Genomic DNA, 19,285 nt, shown 5'->3' on the forward strand with positions numbered 1-19,285 from the left:
CAAGACTCCTGTCTTCAGGGAGTTCCTGATCTAGTCTGCAGGGCAGAAGGATGAATAGAGGCAATTTTTAAATCTTTCGTCTCTAGTAAGCCCACTTCTCCAACTCATTGAGAGCTCACTTTCCTCTCCTGTGTAGTCTTACCCTTTGCTCTAAGTCCCATTCGCACTAACACTGCATCCTCCCTGTCAGTGGAACCCCAGATGCCCGAGTGCTTCTTCACTTGCAGCAAAGGCCAGGGGTTCGCAGGCCTGGATTCACCATTAGACCCAATCCACCTACATCTTCACTGATTTTTTGCCTCCACCTTTGGGACTCTCCAAGGAGTTCAGGTCACTGGTCCTCAGGACACCCTAGGAACCTGACCAAGGCCCCCCCCCAGGAAGAAGGGAGAGGCGGGCTGACTTGGCATCTGTGCCATCCCTGACCCCACTTTCTCATCAAGAAGGCCTTGTTCCCACTGACTGCATGGCTGTGAGGGTGAGCTCTACTGCACGAGAGCCACGTCCTGCTTGATATGTTCCAGTATTCTTGCCTGGGAAATCCCATGGATAGAGGGGCCTGGCGGGCTACAGGGGTCATGGGGTCACAAAGGGTCGGACACAACTGAACGACTGAGCATACACACACACCAGGAGGGAGTGCATCGCTCTCCTTCGTGAGTGCAGACAGCAGACCAGACTGGCTCTGTGTTCCTGAGCCCTAAGTCTCAAAGGGCCACAGAGAAGTAAGACTCCGATGTTCCAAGTCTGGCCAAGCCCAGGGTAAGAAAATCCCCAGGGTCCCAAATCTCGGGAAACGGGCTGAACTGATTCCCACTTTCTGTGCAGCTCGAGCATCCTGTATCCATTCCCATGTCAGCAAGTCCTCCCCATCCTTCCTCCCAATGCCCGTCCTCCCTAAGTGCACCAGAAACCTCTGCCCAAGGCTTGGATTCCAAGGGACCTGCTGAAGTCCTAAGCCTTAGGAATAGCAGGACCCAGCTTCTAAGCAATTCCAAGCAGAGCAGGAACGGGCTGATCATCCACAACCCCAGGAGCTAGCAACTCCTTCAAAGGGGTGAGGCGGGGATAGTTATTTCCTGCATGTCCAGCACTGGGCTGAGTGCCTCCACCCTTGTGATCTCATGGAATGGGGACAATCATCTGTTATCCTGAGGCCAAGAGGTTGATGACTCGCCCAGGGTCACACAGCTTGTGAGTGGGCAGCTGGGGCCTGGACCTGCTTTCTGGGGCTCTCGGAAGAGCCGGATCCCAGGGCAGGGGAAGGAGGCAGAAGGAAGAGGAGCCAAGTGTGGAACAGACCTGGGGGTCGGGGGGACACAGGGGCCGAGGCGGTCAGAACTGGGGAGGAAGAGAAAGGCAAAAACATAGGAGAAAGAGTCACAGAAGGCGGTAGAGCGGAGTGAGGTGAGAAAGAGCAAAGAAAAGGCTTTGGGGGGACACAGAGGAGGGCGAGAGGGGACAGCGCCGTGGGTTCTGGAAGGCTGCAGGCCCTGAGGAGCCCGCCTCCGTCTTCCGCAGCAGAGGAACGGGACCAGAGAGAGTCTGCAGTTTGCTGGAGGTCACCAGGAGCGTCTTGTTGACCCCGCGGCTCGAGTTTTTGTGGGCAAGAAATCGGTTTGAGATAAAAAAAAACCAACACTTAGGTGCTCCAGGGAGTGAGAGGCGAAACTATTTTTTATTTTTATCTTTTTATCTTTTTATTTGTTATTTATTTTTGGCTGTGCTGGGTCTCTGCTGAGGCATGTGGACCCTCTAATTGTGCTGTGTGGGCTCAGCTGCCCCACGGCATCATGCAGGATCTCAGCTCCCCAACCGGGGATTGAACTTGTGTCCCCTGCATTGGAAGGCAGACTCTTAACCACTGGACCACCAGGGAAATCCCTGAAACAGTTTTTTAAATTACGTTAATATTTGAATAGGTAATAGATACACATGGTATGAAATTCAAAAGGTAACAAAAGGGGAAATGGTTCTCTTCCCTGTTACCTGATTCTTGGATATTTTTTCTGGAGGAAGTCTAGCAGACAGAAGCACAGAGGCAGATAAATTCTTTTTCTAATTTCACACCGCAAGTAGCACACCAAACACACCATACTTCACTTTGGTTGTTTTTCCCCACTAAATCCATGCCCGTGCCCATGCATATAGAGCCGTCTTGTTCTTTTTAATGACCATATAGTATTCTACTGTTTGGGTAAACTGTGGTATCTTCACATCCTGAGAGACCTCATTCATTCAAAAAACTGCAGGAAACATTTACGTACAATTTAAAAGATAATTATAAAGCGCACACGTATGTAACCACCATCCAGGTCAAGAAATAGAACACTGTCAGCACTCCAGAAGCTTCCCCCAAATGTCCTGCCTCTCTCTAGAAGGAAGACTATCCTAACTTTTCCAGTAATTATTTCCCTGTTTTCTTTACAGCTTTCCCACTTAAGTAAACATCTCTAACAATATAGTTTAGTTTTTACCTTAACAGATTTTAATCTTTATATGAAGAGAATCATGGTGTAAACATTCTTGTTGCACGTAGCTGTGGTCCATTTTCATCGCCGTATAGCCTTCCATTGTTGCGAAAAGCTATTTAACCAGTCTCTTACTGATGGATATTCAGGTCATTTCCAGTTTTCTGCTATTACAAATCATACTGCAATAGGCAAAATTTGCTCATTTACACACACGCAAGTATACGTCTAGGATAAATGCCCCAAAGTTGAAATACTGGGTCAAAGAGTAGTGCTTTTTTTTTTTTTTTTTTTGCAGGAAAGCTAGAGAGGAGCGTCTACTGGAATAGCTGGGGGACGATGTGAGTGAAGTTCATTTCCAGGACTGGCGGGATTTCAGTGCTGACTCCAGGCGGCAGTCCTCACGCCTTTGCCTCTGCTTGTTTCTAAAAAACATCCTTCAGCTGTAAAGAACAAAACCCATGTTTCTGCCTTACACGAAAACCATGTAGAAGAAAGGCCTGCTTCTGCAGAAGCAAATGCTCAAAGGGAGAGACACTACAATGTTACAAATTCTTTCTCTGTATTTAGTTTTCCAAGTCTAATCTTGACAGTTAAGAGATTTGACAGTGCAAAGAAAATCACCACAACCAACTACAGGCTTGAGTGAAAAATCTTTGTGCACCTCCCTGCAGACACTAATAAATACTATCAGGAATTACCTAAAATAGAAACAAAAACTCCTTCAATTGTAAGTAATATTGAAAATGCCACAGCTTTCCATCTTAACTCATTGGAAAAGAGACCAGAGAGTTATTTAGATGCTATCAAAGCAGGTGCCCAGATAGTTCTTTAATTTTTAAATTTTCATTTTTATTTTTTTTATTGAAGTACACTCAGAAATGTTTGACTTACCTCTTTTGAAGTCAAAAGAGACATTTTTTTTCAGTTGATATATAAGTGATGTATATAACATTTTATTAGTTTTAGCCTGTGTACTGCATGCATTTTTAACTCTTAAGTAAATACGTAGATAAACATGGGCCTCCCAGGTGGCTCAGCAGTAAAGAATCTGCCTGCCAATGCAGGAGACACAGGTTTGATCCCTGAGCTGGGAAGATCCCCGGGAGGAGGAAGGGGCAACCTACTCCAGTATTCTTGCCTGGGAAATCCCATGGACAGAGGAGCCCGGTGGGCTACAGTCCACGGGGTTCTCAAAAGAGCCGGACACAACTGAGCGATTAAACAACGAGACGCATGTAGAGATACTGTCGCATTGTCTCGAGTGAAGGTTCTCCCCACTTATCCTTCCACCAGTAGCCAGTGAGAGTGCTGTTCCCACCCTCGCTGGACAAGCAGGCGGCCACGCAGGGCTGGGCCCTGCAGAGAGGGCCAGGCGGTCAGGCAGGCCTGGGTGGCGGGGCGCTGGGCGGCCTTTGCCTGAACTGGGCCGGGCGGCTGCCGGGGTAGGCTGGGTGTTACTGCAATCACAAGGCAGGCGGGCAACAGGAAACACGGGGCCCACGTCCTCGACGCTGAGTGCGTGGGGGAGCATCGTGGCCCCCTCTCTCGCAGGCCCCTCAACCTCAGCCCCAAAGAGCTCCAGACGCCCTCCACCCTTGCGAGCGACTGGTCCCGACGGGACGCGACGGGGCACACGGGAGGACTCAGGCCTCACACAGTGAGCTGGGAAAGGTGACCAGAAAGAGCTGAGCCCGTGTACAGAAATGGCCGTCTTGCAACTTCCTCTCATGGTTGAGACACTGGGAGGGCTCCCTGGGCCCCTCCAAGCTCTGAGCTCCGGTCCGAGCGCCGGGCTGGCTCTGGAGTGCGTTAGGACATCTTACAAATATTTGCTCAGGGCCTCCAAGGGTCAGGCGACCAGACAGGCAAAGGCCCCTGTCCTCCGGGGGCTGATTCTGGAGCAGGCGGGGTTGGTGGAGGGGGGGCAGGGGACACACGGAGCAGGCGAGGAGGAGGCAAGCGCTATAGGAAAGGGGATGGCCCAGTTTAGGGCTGCCGCAGTGCAGGGGAGGGGGGGGGGCGCATTTGCAGTGTGAAGGGGAGCAGGGCAGGCCTCGTGGAGAAATGGAGCATGTGGTCACTGAACCACCCCTGGGAACAAATGGACGAACCAGCCAAGCAGACACCTGGGAGAAGAGCTCCAGGCGGGGGGACCAGCAAGGGGCCAGTGTGAGCAGAGCCAGGGTGGGAGTGGGAGGAGATGAGAGGCCTGGGGAGGGGGCGGGGGATGCTGAGGGACGTTGCACATCGTGTGGAATACGGTCCTGACTCCAGGAGAACAGGAGCACCACCACAAAGTTCACTTTCTCATTCAGATCTGAAGTTGGGGCTCTTATCATCCCCCCTGGGACAGTCGAGGAAACTGAGGCTCAGAAGGGGGTCCATGACTCAGCCAATCGAGAGACAGGCGAGGCTTAAACCAGGTCTGCTGGAGACCCGGGTGGTACCCAGGGCAGGCGCCCATAAAGTGCCAGGGGCTGGGACCAAGGAGACCAGCACCACCGGCTGAGGCCCTCGTCGCCGGGCATTAACTCGCCCCACCTCCCATGACCCTGTGAATTTAGTACCAGTACCGTTTTACAGACAAGGGTCATGGGGTTCGGCTGGCGAAGGGGCTGCCCAAGGACACACAGCTGGCCCAGGGGGGGTGTGTGGGTGGCCCTGGGGCATGTGCTTCCGCGGCTGCCTCCATCTCGAGTTTCTCCCGTGGGTGCTTTCCTACCTAAAAGTGCTCCTTAGCTCTGGCTTGTTCACAGGCTGAAGTCCAAAGCTCTGAGTCCTGTGCTGGAGTCCGCCGCCCCCCTCCAACACCCTGGCCAGCCTTTCCCACCCTCCCCCACCCCGAGTGGACCAGCCCTGCCCCCACCTCCAGCCCAAAGACACTACTCAACATTCCCAGAACCTCTTTCTCAATCTCCCACGGCCTTTGCTCACAGTCCCACCCCCTTTCACACTCGAAGGCCTCCTCCATCTTTTTTTTTTTTCTCCTCCATCTTTTGAGGGCTCCCCTTCTCCAGGCTAAGATGCTCCCTTCCCAGGTCACACCTCCATCTCCCCACCTCCCCCCACCTCCCGCCGCCCCCGCCCTACTGAGTCTCTCCTGGCACTCTGCACCAGCTCCTGCCCACCTCCCCGCTCCCTCCCACACTCCCACCGGCTCCCTGGCCCCAGGGGCTAAGCAGCAGAGAGTGGCCTGATCTCCCATGCCCTGAATCTCAGCTCTCCCCCCACAACCCCTCTCCACACCCTTGTCTCCTGTTGACCAGGCCTTTCAGACGGGGAGCTCACCTCCTGGCCACATCACTCAGCCTCCGGCACCTCAAACCCACCGCCACCCACAGCGACTTCCTCCTGCTCACCACGGGCAGCACCCGCCCTGCTCGCTCAGTGAGGACAGGAGCCACTCCCCCCCACTCTGCAAGGCCCCCCCTCTTCTGTGGAGCCCCCGACACCATCCTCTCCTATCTAGGCACCCCTGGATCCTTCCCTACCACTGGCTGTGTAGCCCCTTCCCCTCTCTGAAGCTCAGAGGCCTCGATTCTGTAGAGATGCCAACAAGACTCAGCTGCAGCATGGTCCAGAGGGCAGAAAGAGACAATCTGTGTGAGCCTCTCCCTTGTATACAGTAGGCTTTCAATTAGTGCGTGTTTCCCTCACTGGCCTCCGCAAATGCTGAGTGACCCTTGTGGAGGTTAAAGTATGGCTCTAGAGACCTTGATTTCGAATCCTATCCCTGCCCTGTGTTTGCCGTGTGGCTGAGGGCAAGTCACTTCTCAGAGCCTCGGTATTGTCATCTGTAAAATGGGGGCAACAGCAGGATACACCCCAGGGGGCTGAGAGAATTAGAGACTGCACTGGATATGTTTCTATCTGATGCGCACACCCAGCCTCCCTCTGGAGGAGGAAGGCTCGGCCCTGTCTCCAAGGGCTCAGGATCTCTGTGGCCCTCAGTTCCTTGGAAGCTCCCGCCCCCTGGCCTTTCCAAAGACTCCTTGGAAAAGCTGAGCAATGTGAGGAGCCAAGAAGCTGTCGGATGAGAGCCTTGAGACAGCAGCCTCTCACCCTCCTTTGCCCTGCCTGCCCTTCTCCCCTCCTCCCTGCCTGAGCAACCAGCTCTCGGGAGAAGACCGAGGGGCCCCAGGTCTGGAGTAGGGATGCTGTGGTAGGAAGAGGGTAATCAATACCAAGCTCCCGTCGTGGGCCAGCGCGCTAGACATTTACAACAAAGCGATGGCACAGGGATCGATTTTAATAGATGAGAAATGGGCCTCAGAGCCAACCCTTATACCGCTTCAGGGCGGAAAGCAGAAACAGCCAGAATCAGGGTCGGACCGGGCTTATCTTACTCCACAGTCTGTGCTCTCAGCCCAAAGCTGCCCCAGTGTGTGTGCCGGGAGCCAGCAGGTCAGGGGTCTCTGTGGCCGGTGCGTGAGTGGGAGGGTGCTGAGGGGGCCGGTGAGTGAGGCGCTGACTTGATTTCCAGGCTGTGGGATTCCAGGCTAGTTTGAAGCTAGGGGTCCCCGGGCAAGTGCGAGGGGCATGGAGTCGACAGGCCTGGACCCGGAAGGAGTTAAATGCATAAGGGGCCTGGGTGAATCAGAGGCTCCGCAGGCTGAGATGGAAATTCCCTGTGCATGGCGTGTGGTCACCCAGAAAAGGGAAACGGTGCTTTTCGGAGCAGAGGATGGCGGGGGCTCCAGCCCGGGAGCAGATGCCTGCCTGGGTGGGGCTGGCGAGGGCGTCGTGACCAAGGAGGCCTGGCTTCCGGGTGGGAAGAAGGAGGCAAGGAGCCATGAAGCCAGGCCAGGCCTGGTCATTCTGTGGTGTGTCCATGGGCCTTGACAGATGAATAGGAGCTCACTGGGCCCAGAGGAAGAAAAGGAACTTGACTTGAACTGTGGGAAGCCCTAGAGCCCAGGCCCAGGGGTGGGACTCAGCATGGAGAGCCCGTCCCCCAGGGCTTTTGTTGGGGACCTCTTTCCTATCCCACCTGAGGGACCCCTCCTTATCCCGGGAAGCACCCGTCGCCTTCTCCTGGGGTCCCCCAGCCTCAGTCTCCCTTCCAGAGTCCTCAGCATCTTAACACTCATCTGCCTCCCGCACAGGACTGTGGGCAGGCGCCATGTCCCGGCTCCAGAGACAGTTTCTGCCTGCTGTGTTTGAGCACTTACAATCCACGGAAGAGGATTCTGACGTTCAGAGAAGTCAGGCGGAACGTGGCCGCTGGCTGCGGCTGAGGGGGTGTGGGAGCCAGGGCTCTGCTTCAGCTGGGACTTGGTGGGAGGCATGGAGTGGGGCAGGCAGAGCCTTCTCCTGAGGCCGTGGAAGGGGACCTGGGCCACTGACGACCAGGTCTGGCAGCTTCAGGGTCCAAGGCCTGCGTCCCCCTCAAGCTTCGGGACAGCCTGGCTTCCTGCCTTGTCCCCGGGGCTGGGAAACTTGTGTCCTCCCTGGGAAGGAGACGGGCGGATGAGATGGAGCCAGGGCTAGTCAGATGGACAGACGAGGGGACTGGGTGTCGGGAAACCCTGACTCCCGGTCCAGACACTTGCCCACTGTGTAGCCTGGGACACGCTCCTTGCCCTCTGCGCCCCAGCATCCATTTCTGATGGAGACGGTGGGACAGGCTCTATCTGGGGATGAAAAGAACCGACCCGCTCTGCGCCATCGTGAGAGAGCTTGTTCATGATTTGAAACGAGTGTTCCTTGTGCTGTCTTCTGTCTCTTCCTAGAACAATCCCCTGCTGCAGCGCCAGTCCTGCCTGTGGTTCCCAAGCAGCGTGAGCCGTGGTCTCAGGCCCAGCGTCCATCTGTCCCAGCTCAACTCTGCCCCGCAAGAGGGCCTGTGACCCAGACCAGCTGGATGAGGGGGCTGAAGCCCATCTCAAAGACAGTAGATGGCTGGGGCCTCCCACCCAGAAACAAGCCCCCTGGAAGGCCCCGGGTGCCCCCAGGCCCACCGCAGCACCCCAGATTCCTTGCCCCCACCATTCCCCCCCGGGAAAGGTCAAGGAGCTGCTGGAGCGGCTACCCTAGGGCAGGGCCGAGCAGCGTCATGGCGGCCATCAGGGCTGGAGCTTTTCCAGTCACGAAGGGGAACTGAGAACTGTGGGAATGTGCTTCGGGCAGGCCAGAGTGGGCCGGGCCCCGGTGGGAGGGGGCTGCTCCAAGAAGCCCAGGCTCATGGGGTCCTGGGCGGGGGTGAGGAGTTGAAGGGGACCCCCCAACCTCCAAGCAAAGTGGCTGAGGGGCCGGGGACGGGGCGTGTGGGGGTCACTGTGAGGTCCTGGCAGGTTGTCCAGAGAGAGCTGGCCGGGGCAGTGGGAGGTTGGGGAGCTATGTGGGGAAGGAAAGAGGAAGCCGTGTGGAGCGGGGGAGGGGGCCGCGGGGGATGGAGTGGGGGCCGGGGGGCCTGGAGCCACTCTGGCCGCAGCCACTTCGCTTCTCCAGGTTTCGGTTTGTAAATAGCTGCTGGCTCCATGCAGGCGGGATGGGTCCTGCCCCTTCTGTGGCCCGTGTCCAGGCAGGTCCAGGTCTGAGCTGCACAGGCCCCCGCCCTGGGTTTGAGGACCCCCCACTGTGAGCATCGAGGCTGGCCCGGCCTTTGGCCTTGATGGGCAGGTTCTGGCGGGCCCAGTTCTGGGCAGCCCCAACCTGTGGTCACTGAGGTAATACAGCTGGGATAGAACTTGATGACTTGGCCAACACTGGGCTTATTTATAACTGGGCCTCCGTGGGCAGAAGAGCAGCTGCGGAGCCGCCAACTCAGCACTTGAGCTGACCCCAGGCACCAAGGCAGGGGACCTGATGGCAGCGGCCAGGCCGGCTTCCCAGCCCCTCAGGCTGAGCACCAGGGTCTTGGGATCCTGGAGGCCTCTCTGGTTGGAACCAGTCCTTGGCCGTCCGTGATGGACAGGCCTTGAGACTGAGGAGAAGCCACTTAGGAAGTGGGTCCCTCAGAACCTCCTGGGCTGAGTGGGGTGGCTGAACTCAGTCAGTGGACCGGTCAGTTCCCCCAGGGGCACCCAAGCCTCGGCCTTCCTGCAAAGAAATTCTTCCTCCAGACGTCAGATGCTGTCAGCAATCTCCACAAGCAGCCAAGTCATCTGCCCTCCCCTTCTTGCAAGAGCAGCTTGAAAACAAAACAAAACACATTCGGGGAAAAGGCAATGCCAAGTTCCCGACGCCTGGCCTGGTGGTGGAACCTCCAGGCACCTGATGCCTGGAGAAGGCTCTGGGCCCTCCCGAGGCCCACATGTCACACCACACAGGCACCCACCTCCTTGCCGGACAGATGGGAAAGGCTGGCCCTGCCCCTAGCCCTACTCGTCTTTCTCCTGAGAAACAATGTGAGGGTGTACAGACCCTTTCCTAACATTTGTAGGGATACAGAGGATCCGGAGATCTTTCTCCCGCTCGGAATCCTTCCGAGTCAACCTTGTCTGCCACCATTCTCGGTCTGTCCCATCCACAGCCTGTCTCCCTAACCTGGTGCTGGCCTTTCCTGGCCTCCACACCTCAATTGGAAGTCTGGTTCCCCCAGCAGCTGTGCTCTCCCCTGCCCCCAGTCTCTCCAAACCCCTCTCTGTCGAGGCCTATGCCAAGCCCCACCTCGGAGGGTCCCAGTCTCAGGGCCCATCTTGTCCTCAAAGCTGAGGCTCTTGGGATGGAAAATATCAAGGAAGGTCAGAAATGGGCCTGAAATGGGTGAGGGATTTTAGACTCCGAGTACCATGATCACCTCACGTGAAAGAGGAAAACCAAGGCCTGGGGTGGGTCAGGGATGGCCAGAGGCACTCAGAGAACAAAGGACAGAGCTGGGACCAGAGCTCCCATCCCTGGACCTCGGACCCTCTGGACCACCTGCTCAGCCTCGGGCAGCCCTGCCTGGCCCCTTCCTCTTGGCAGAAGCTGTTGGGGATGGGAGGCATGGGGGCCCTTGGGTTGGGGGGTAACTCGGGCCATCTACTGCCCGGGTCGGGGCCTGGGGCGCGGGCCCACTCAGGCCCCTCTGGGCAGGGTCGGCGGGCCGCCCTGCCTGGAGCCACCCCGGCTGCAGCTGCCCCTGTTTCCACATCGGCAGCAGCAAGTCCGGCGCCTGAGAAAACAGGAAGCGCCCAGTCACCACAGGAAGCGTGTGTGCGCAGCCTCCCCGCCCCCGGGCCATTGCAAAATGCCAACAGCCCCGTTACCACAGGCACCACACCGCGGCGGCCCGGGATGCTCCGCCGCCAGGTCCGCCCCGGGGGCCGGGCCGTCGGACTTCAGCCCTCACCTGCCTGGCCCCGGCCTCGGGCCGATGTCCAACGGGGGCAGGGGGTTGGCCTCGAGAAGCCCGAGGCCTGGGCTTCGGGCCTCCCGCCTTCCTCTGGGTGCTCAGCCTCATCCCCCAGAGGCGGCTGAACCAGGGCCCCTCTGGCCATCGAGAAATCAGAATATGGGGTCAGGGGTCACAGAGAAGCCACCTCTCCGGCCTAAGGGTTAGCGCGGGAGGACTATTTGACGGCCTTCGACTTGACCGGGCTCCATCCGCCAGCCTCCCGAGGCCGCGGCCTCAGAGCCCGCCACCCCCACAGCCCCTGGGAGCTGTCTGCCGTCAAGTCCACACCTGCCACACCCTCTCGGCCCGGCCCCAGCCCTTCCCGACCGACCGAGACAGAGCCCGCCCCTGGGGTCCTGCCCCCGGGCCAGCCTTGGGGGGGCCGGGAGCAGGGGTGGGAGTCGGGGCCTCTCCTCGTCCGCCCTACCTGCTTCGACTCACCTCTCCTTTACGGCTCCCCGCGCCGGGGCTCACCCTTTGGAAGGAGATGGGAGTCCCGCAGGGCCTGCACTGCTCCAGCCCCGCGGACAGCAAGGAAAAGAGAAGAGAGCAGAGCATTTCATGGCTATAATAAATCAAAGGGGGAAGTCGGAGCAGGAGAAATAAGAAACTTCCCTACCCTGGGCATAGGGACCTGCCAGGCGGCAGCCCCCGGCACCCCACGGCTTTCCCTCCTCCTCCCTGCATCCCTGGCAGGGGGTGGGGGCCCAGATAGGGTGTCTTTTCCCCTAGGCCGAGGTACCCCACCTGCCCGGAGGTCCCCTGGGAACCCTGAAGGCCCAGGCTCTCTCAGCACTGGGCCTCAGTTTCCTCCAAATGGGCACGGGAAGATTCAACAAGGCTGTTCGTCTGAGGAGGCAAGGGCTTAGACTGCCCTACATAGACAGCTGAAGATGGGTAGGGACCCTCTGGACAAGGACCCTCAGGGCGTGAAGGGGCGGGCGGGAAGCATCTGAGAAGTCCCAGTGGGACGGCTGGGCTGGGCTGGGCTGGACAAACGTCTATGAAAGGAGACGGGAGAGTCAAAGCAAGAGGCAGGAGCACAGAGTGGAGGTGGGGAGAGCCCTAGACTGTGACAACAGGCAGGACTGTGACCTCAACTCTGTCCCTGCACTTTCTCAAACCAGACCAGGGGCCCAGGGCCTGGGGTCCACAGGGCAGGCCCCAGATACACGCAGTCACTGAAGACATCACGTCTTCCTGGTGTGTCCACGCAGGTAGAAACTGAGAGTAGAAACTGATTTTTTTTTAATTGTGCATGGAGTGGGGGAGCCCACCTTTTTAACAGGATACAAATCTATATGAATTTTTAAGACAAGAAGAAGGAATTTCAGAAATACGTTGGCTAGTTTTGGCCCTGTTATGAGCGACGCCTCCAGCTTCCCCTGCTGTTGGGGTATCTTTACTGGAACCCTCCTGAGATGGCAGGCTCACTCCCCTTTACTCCAGGGGTCTCTGCTCTCACTCAGAGCAAATGCTTTGGGCCCCACCTGGGCTCCCAGCCCCCAGGGTCTCCCGGCAATATCTCCTGAACAGCTGGCAGCCTAGAGCTCGGGGTCCTAGGAGACAGCAGCAGGGCCCAGGATCCCTCTGCACCTCTGAGATCACGCTGCTTCACTCACAACCTCGTCAGGCAGATAAGATAAGAAAGTGGCTGTGACTGTTGGAGAGTCCGGGCTGCAGAGCCAGACAGATTGGGGAGCCTGCAGTGCCTAGGCAAGTGATCTCGCCTTTTGGAGCCTCGGTTTCCCCACTGGGGAAAGGCCTCACTTGAAAGCCGGTAATGTAGGACAAAGGAGATCATGGTCTGGGGCCTCACGGTGACCGTGTGGCCAGCAGCACACAGCGACCGCCACTCCTGTCTCCTCCCAGAAGCCCCCACTTCCTCCCTCCTTTCCCTTTCACCTGCCTGAGAACCTCTGCTCCCTGCTCTTCTCTGCACGCCCAGGGCCCCTGACCTCCCTCTGACCTGTCCTGATCTGGGAGAGTACCGAAGCTGGGGTTCCCAGCCCTACCCCAAGGCACTACATCTGTGAGGCGAGGTCCTTGGAGGCTCAACTCTTGCCCTGGCAGGACTCCCCACATCTACTCACACACTTCCTGCCCTCCTAAGACACCACCTTTCATCCCCAGACAGCCACACGGTTTGAACAACGGGTAGTGTTCACCAGGCACTCTGTGCACACCACATCTTGTAATCCTTGCAGTTGGAAGTATTCTTATCCCCATTTCACAGATGAGGAAACTGAGGCTCAGAGAGGAAGAGGGACTGGTGTGAGGTCAGCTGGCTAGAGAGGGGCAGCTCTGAGCTGAGAACTCAGTTCTCTCATCAGTTAACCCAGGAGAAATCCTAAGCAAACCATGAGGTGAAGCAGCACCTCTTTGGAAGACTTTGAGTCCTTTGGGATGTCACTGTTGCCCAGGCTCATGTGTGCATCCATGCGAAGTAGCTTCAGTTCAGTTCAGTTGTTCAGGTGTGTCCGACTCTTTGCCACCCCATGAACTGTAGCACACCAGGCTCCTCTGTCCATGGGATTCTCCAGGCAAGAGTACTGGAGTGGCTTGCATGCCTTTCTCCAGGAGGTTTTCCAGACCCAAGGAAAGAACCCATGTCTCTTACATCTGCTGCACTGGCAGGCAGGTTCTTGGCTCAGTCATGGCCTATTCCCAGTTCCCCGGCTCTGTCTCCATCCCCAGAGTCTCCTGCTTCTCCTGGTTCAGGCTGCAGTATGCCAGAGTTAGAAAAATTCCAGCCTCAGGTGACCATAAGATCAGAGATTATAAAATCCAGAAAGGTGAGCAGCCTCCTGAATCAAATGCTCCCCAGGCTCCCTGCCCTGCGCATGCGCGCCTCGTAGTGGATGGAGCAGGCCCAAGGGGGCAGTGTTCCCCAGTGGTTAGAACCAGGGCCTTGCTGCCAGGCATTCATGGGGTCTACATCTCAATTTTGCAACCAGAGACACACCACTCCACCCCCCACTGCATAAGTGACAGCCCTAATATGGAGAGAAAGATGCCTCTCCTGACCTGGAGATTTCACAGAAGGGAAATTTGCTTCTAAAGGCCAAAGGCTCAGCCCTTCTTCATGCATGGCCTCATTTAAGACTTGTTACAGCTCTGACGAGTAGGTACTATTATTACTCCCATTTTACAGATGAAGAAACCAAGGTGAAGGAGTCTTCCCAAGGTCACATGGTCCTGCAGAGACTTGAACCTCAGGCCCATGTGACTCCAAGTCAGATGCACTTACCCTGCCCTAGACAGGTCCCCCTTCCTTTTTTTCCTAGGAATTTTCCCTACCACTGCCAGCCCACAAGTCAGAGGCCCTGAGTGGCAAAGTAAACCTCCACTGGCTGGGACTGAAGGGCTGGGCCCTGCCCAGCTGTGGTGCAGTCCCCAAATGCCTGACTGCTCTCACTTTTGGGCTGGGCTGGGCTGGCGGAGGGCCGCCTATGCATGCAAGGGGTGCGCCCAGCTGCAGCGGGGACTCCTCTAGGCCCCAGCTGTCCTTCCTTGGGCCAACCCTGCAACTATATTGGTGTCCGACCTGCTCCTATAGGAGGGGTGTAAGCCCTTCCCCGGGGGGTCTGCAGGGTGGGGCCAGGAAACCAAGAAGCTGGACGTGTGCTTCTCGCTTGCTTGGACCCCTTTCAAGGCCGGGGGAGAGGCCTCAGCAAATTTGTATTTGTGATTTTGTAATCTTTTTCTTAAAGAGGGCCCCCAGAGTGTACAAGCATACCCAAACCTAGCTCTGTTCCCGGGGTTGGGGGCAATACAAAGAGTTCCATTCTGCTCCCCACTTGTTTCCTGACGGCCAGCTCTGTGACTTAAGGCAGGCCCCTCAAATCCTCATCTACACAGTGGGGATCAAGCCTGGAGAGTCAGCAAGAACAGGCAGGGGCCATGCGAGGAACTCAGGGTACCCCTTCTTTACAAAAGGGCCCAGATCTACAAAGGGCTTTCACCAGCCTGCGCCTGTCCCATCCCCAACGGCCCTGGGGTGGGTAACTGGAGCTCCTACCCCCATTTTCCAACGGAGATGACTGAAGTTTGGAACGGAACGTGCAGGCTGGAGCCCCATCCCCCACGGCTGCAGGGGATCAACCCCCGGGGTTGGAGGGAGGGGGCCGCCGGGGCTGACCGTGGCTCCGGGGAGTTGGGACCGGAGAGTGCGGGGGCGGGCTGGGCGGAGGCTAGGGGGAGGAGGCGGCGTCCCGCACTGTCTCACCGCAGGACCGACCTCGGCTCTTATCTGCTCGGGCAGCTTCCGCCCCCCGCCCAGCCCCCGCCGCAGGCCTGGCCCGCGCCTCCGCCTCCCGAGGGCCCGGGCCGGGGCGCCCCTCCCCCGCGGCCGCCCGCCCCCAGGGAGTGCCCGGGCTGCTGCCCAGCGGAGCAGAGAGGGGCCCGGCCCCCAGGTGAGCAGCCGGAAGTGATAAACAACTCCTGGGAGGGGGCATCATCGTGATGAGGCCCTCCCTGCGGCAGCACATCCACCCCCACCCCGACGGGGGCTCCCCATCCGGGCCCCCTCGACCAAATACGGGAGGGCTACCGGGGTCCCTTAACGCCCCAGGGAGCAGGAGAGTCAGTGGCCTTGGTCTGCAAGGTGTTCTGAGGGACAGGAGCCCACCACACACACACCACACACGCGCCCGCGTGCACACACGCACGCACGCACACTCGCATCCCTGGCACAGGTGTGGGAGGGAAGAGAGACGTGGAGACACCTTAGAGAAAGTGAAATGCCACAAACTGGAGGAGACGTCTGCCTGTCTGCCAGGTCCAACTCGTGAAGGATAAACATCAAAAATACATAAAGGACTGTTGCAAAACCATGGAGAAAAAAATAAAACAAACAACAAAAAACAACCCTCGTCATGCAACAGAAAAACAGATATAAGACATGAACTGGCCTTTTTACAAAAGAAACACGTTTGTCCAATCAACATCTAAGGGATGCTCAAGCTCATTGGCAATGAAAGAATGCAAATAAAGACCACAATAAGATGCTATTTTACACCATGTGAAGGGCAAAAATGAACGAGACTGACAGCACCAAACGTTGGAGAAGAGGTGGGGCCACGGGATCTCCAGTGCATTAGTCAGAGTGCAACTCCAGACAACCTCTGGGGAAAACAATCTGGCCTTATCTTGTAAAGCCCAGCAGATCCCCCTCCAGGCTAAAATCAAGAGAAACTTTGGCATGTGCTCCAAGAGACAGGGAACATTCAAAGCTGCCCTGTCCTGAATAGCAAAAATCTAGGAAGTATCCCAAATGCCTATTGACAAAAAGAATGGGTACGTTACAGAGGACTCATTCACACAGTGGCACATGGCTCAGCAGTGCGAGAAAACAAGCTTCTCCCAATATTGTGAATCAATCTTAGTACCCATGAAACTGTTAATTGCTCAGTCCTGTCTGATTCTTTGTGACCCCATAGCCTGCCAGGCTCCTCTGTCCGTGGAATTCTCCAGGCAAGAATACTAGGGTAGGTAGCCATTCCCTTCTCCAGGGGATCTTCCCAACCCAGGGATTGAAACCGGGTCTCCTGCATTGCAGGCATATTCTTTACTGTCTGAGCCACCCAGGAAGCCCTTAGTACCCATATCGTTGAGGGAAAAAGCCAGTCCCCAAATACTTCCTATGAAGTTCAAAACCAAGCCAAACCATATCTCTACAACAGATGATGTGGTTCCCTTCCTTCTGCTACTTTTATTATTAGGAGATGATGTGATTACCCACCCAGAAGACTCAAGAGTAATACTGAGAATTGACCAGAACCAGTAAGAAAATGTAGTTGGCTTACCAGTTATCAAAGGAGTGCATAAAAATCATTTGCCTTCCTGTGCACTACATTTAAAATGTAACATGAAATACATTATTTTAACTACCTGCAAAATGTAAAGTATTTAAAAGTAAGCTTATCAAAGCAGGAGGAGAAGGGGATAACACAGGATGAGATGGTTGGATGGCATCACCAACTTGATGGACATGAGTTTGAGCAAGCTCCAGGAGATGGTGAAGGACAGCGTGCTGCAGTCCGTGGGGTTGCAAAGAATTGGACATGACTGAGCAACTGAAATGAACTGAAGTTTATTAAGAGTTAGGCAGGACCTATATGAGAACAACTTTAAAAAAAAAACAACAAACAAAATTCTGAATAATGTAAAAGAAAACAGCTCTTTTCCTTATTAAAAAAAAAAGAAGCAGATTGGACAGAATATTGTATTGCCTGTCATGTTTATTTATTTTTTCTTTTTTTTCATGTTTATTAAAAATAAGGAAAGAATTGTTAAAACTCAGGTTCCCCCAAGAAGGAAGCAGAGATATGGGATTTGAACGGGGTAACATGCAAGGAAATCTATGAATAAACGTGAATTAAATGGGGTGATTCAGGAGACTCCGCCTCCCAATGCTGGAACTGTGGGTTCAATCCCTGGTCGGGAAACTAAGATCCTCTACGCCTGAACTAAGGTTCTACTTGCCACAACTAAGACCTGGCACCGCCAAATAAATAAATATATATATATATTTAAAAAGACATAAATTAAATAAAAGAGAGCCCTGCAAAGTCTCAGAACACAGTGTGTAGCGCACAGGAATTTTATCCCATTCTGTGCTCCTGAGGCAGGAGAGGGGGAAAGGGAGACATTAAATTGATTTGGACAGACTTCTCCTCTGGGTTATTGGCAAGAGCTTGTCTTTCTTTCCAGAAGCCCACAGTGGGGCGAGGCTGAGGAGGGTGGTGGGTGGAGAAGCCCTGTGTATTCAGGGGACAGGTCTCCGGGCTCCAAAGACACGACCACTGAGGGCCTGGACAGACCCAGAAGGCTTCAGAGAGGCGGCGGCCTTGCAAACAGGCTGGATTCCAATCGACAGAGACCAGAGACGGTGGAAGGGGCTGGAAGGGGAAGGCCAAGCCAGGCCTGCCGGGGTGGGGTGGGAGTGACTCAGGGGCAGTAAAGGCAGGGAGGCGCCGGGAAAGGAGAGAGGGAGGGAGGCCCCCGGAAAGGAGAGAGGGATGGAGGGAGCCTAGCCACAGGGAGCGCCATCGGTAGACTCGCTGGGCACTGCCAGCCAGGCTTGGAGACTCAGTGGAGACAGCTCCCCAGAAACTCACGGGGAGCTAAGGCTGCCCTGGGAAGAGCAAGTTGAGACAGAGTTAGGGTCGCGGGTTCCAGAAGGGCACGTCCAGTGTGGAGAGGCAGAGCCGGAGGCCATGGTAAGAGCAGCGGGGCCCCAGGTGAGCCCTGGGCTCCACCTCACCCCACCCTGGGCCCCCTGAGCCTCAGACGCCCTTCTCCAAGCGACTGCTGCCTCCCTGCAGGCCCCCACGGAAAGCCCAGAGAAGGCCGGCTGTCTCACAGAGGCCACGCTCTGGAAGCAGGAGGAAGGTGCCCGGCCTCGGGCCTCCAGCCTGGACTGCCAAAGGAGGAGAGGGTTGGCAGGGTCTGGGCAGTGCCGGCCATCGCCCGGTGAGGAGCAGCCCCACCTTCCAGAAGTAAGGGGGCTGAGGCTGCTGAGAAAGGCAGCCTCTGGTAAAGGTACCAGAGCCAGGAACAACGTGTTAGTCAGACCCTGGGCAACTCAGTGAAATCAGAGAAATTGGTCTGCGCCACCCCCACCCCCACCCCGGGTGCCAGATGCCTCCCAACCACAAAGAAAGCAGTGTCCAGGCTCACCTTGCCCTGCTGGAGTGTGCCGGCCCAGTGCCGTGACCCAGGCAGTCCCTGAAGCCTCCAAACCGATTGATAAATGTGTTGGAAGCCATTCATCTGTGCTCAGCAAGGAGAGGAGGGCATGGCCCCCACCCTGTGTCATCCTCTGTTCATTACTGTAATACCTTCTTTTTTATATATGTATGCTTTTAAAATTTTTCTCTTTTTAAAATTTAATTAATTTGGCTGTGCCTCGTCTTACTTGCAGCACACAGGATCTTTGATCTTCATTGTGGCCTGCAGGATTCTTTTTTTAAAAACACTTTTATTTATTTACTTATTGGCTGTCCTGGGTCTTCGTTGCTGCATGGGGGTTTTCTCTAGTTGATTCCAGCGGGGGCTACTCTCTAGCTGCAGTTCATTGTCATGGCGTCTCTTCTTGTGGAGCACAGGCTCAAGACGCCCACGGGCTTCAGTATTTGTGGGGTGTGGGCTCGGTAGTTGTGGATCCCGGACTCTACAGCACAGGCACCGGGGCTTAGCTGCTCCACTGCATGTGGAATCTTTCTGGATCAGGGATCGAACCTGTGCCTCCTGCATGGACAGGTAGATTCTTTACCACTGAACCACCAGGGAAGCCCCAGCATGCAGATCTTTAGTTGTGGCATGCGAACTCTTAGCTACAGCCTGTGGGCTTAGTTCCCCGACCAGGGATCAAACCCATGCCCCCTGCATTGGAAGTGTGGGTCTCAACCCACTGCCTGGGAAGATTTGATTTTCTCTAGTTTTTATTTAGACTTCCCTGGTGGCTCAGACAGTAAAGCGTCTGCCT

The sequence above is a fragment of the Bubalus kerabau genome, chromosome 15, assembly GCF_029407905.1.
Source record: "Bubalus kerabau isolate K-KA32 ecotype Philippines breed swamp buffalo chromosome 15, PCC_UOA_SB_1v2, whole genome shotgun sequence".
NCBI classification, from domain to species: Eukaryota; Metazoa; Chordata; class Mammalia; order Artiodactyla; family Bovidae; genus Bubalus; species Bubalus kerabau.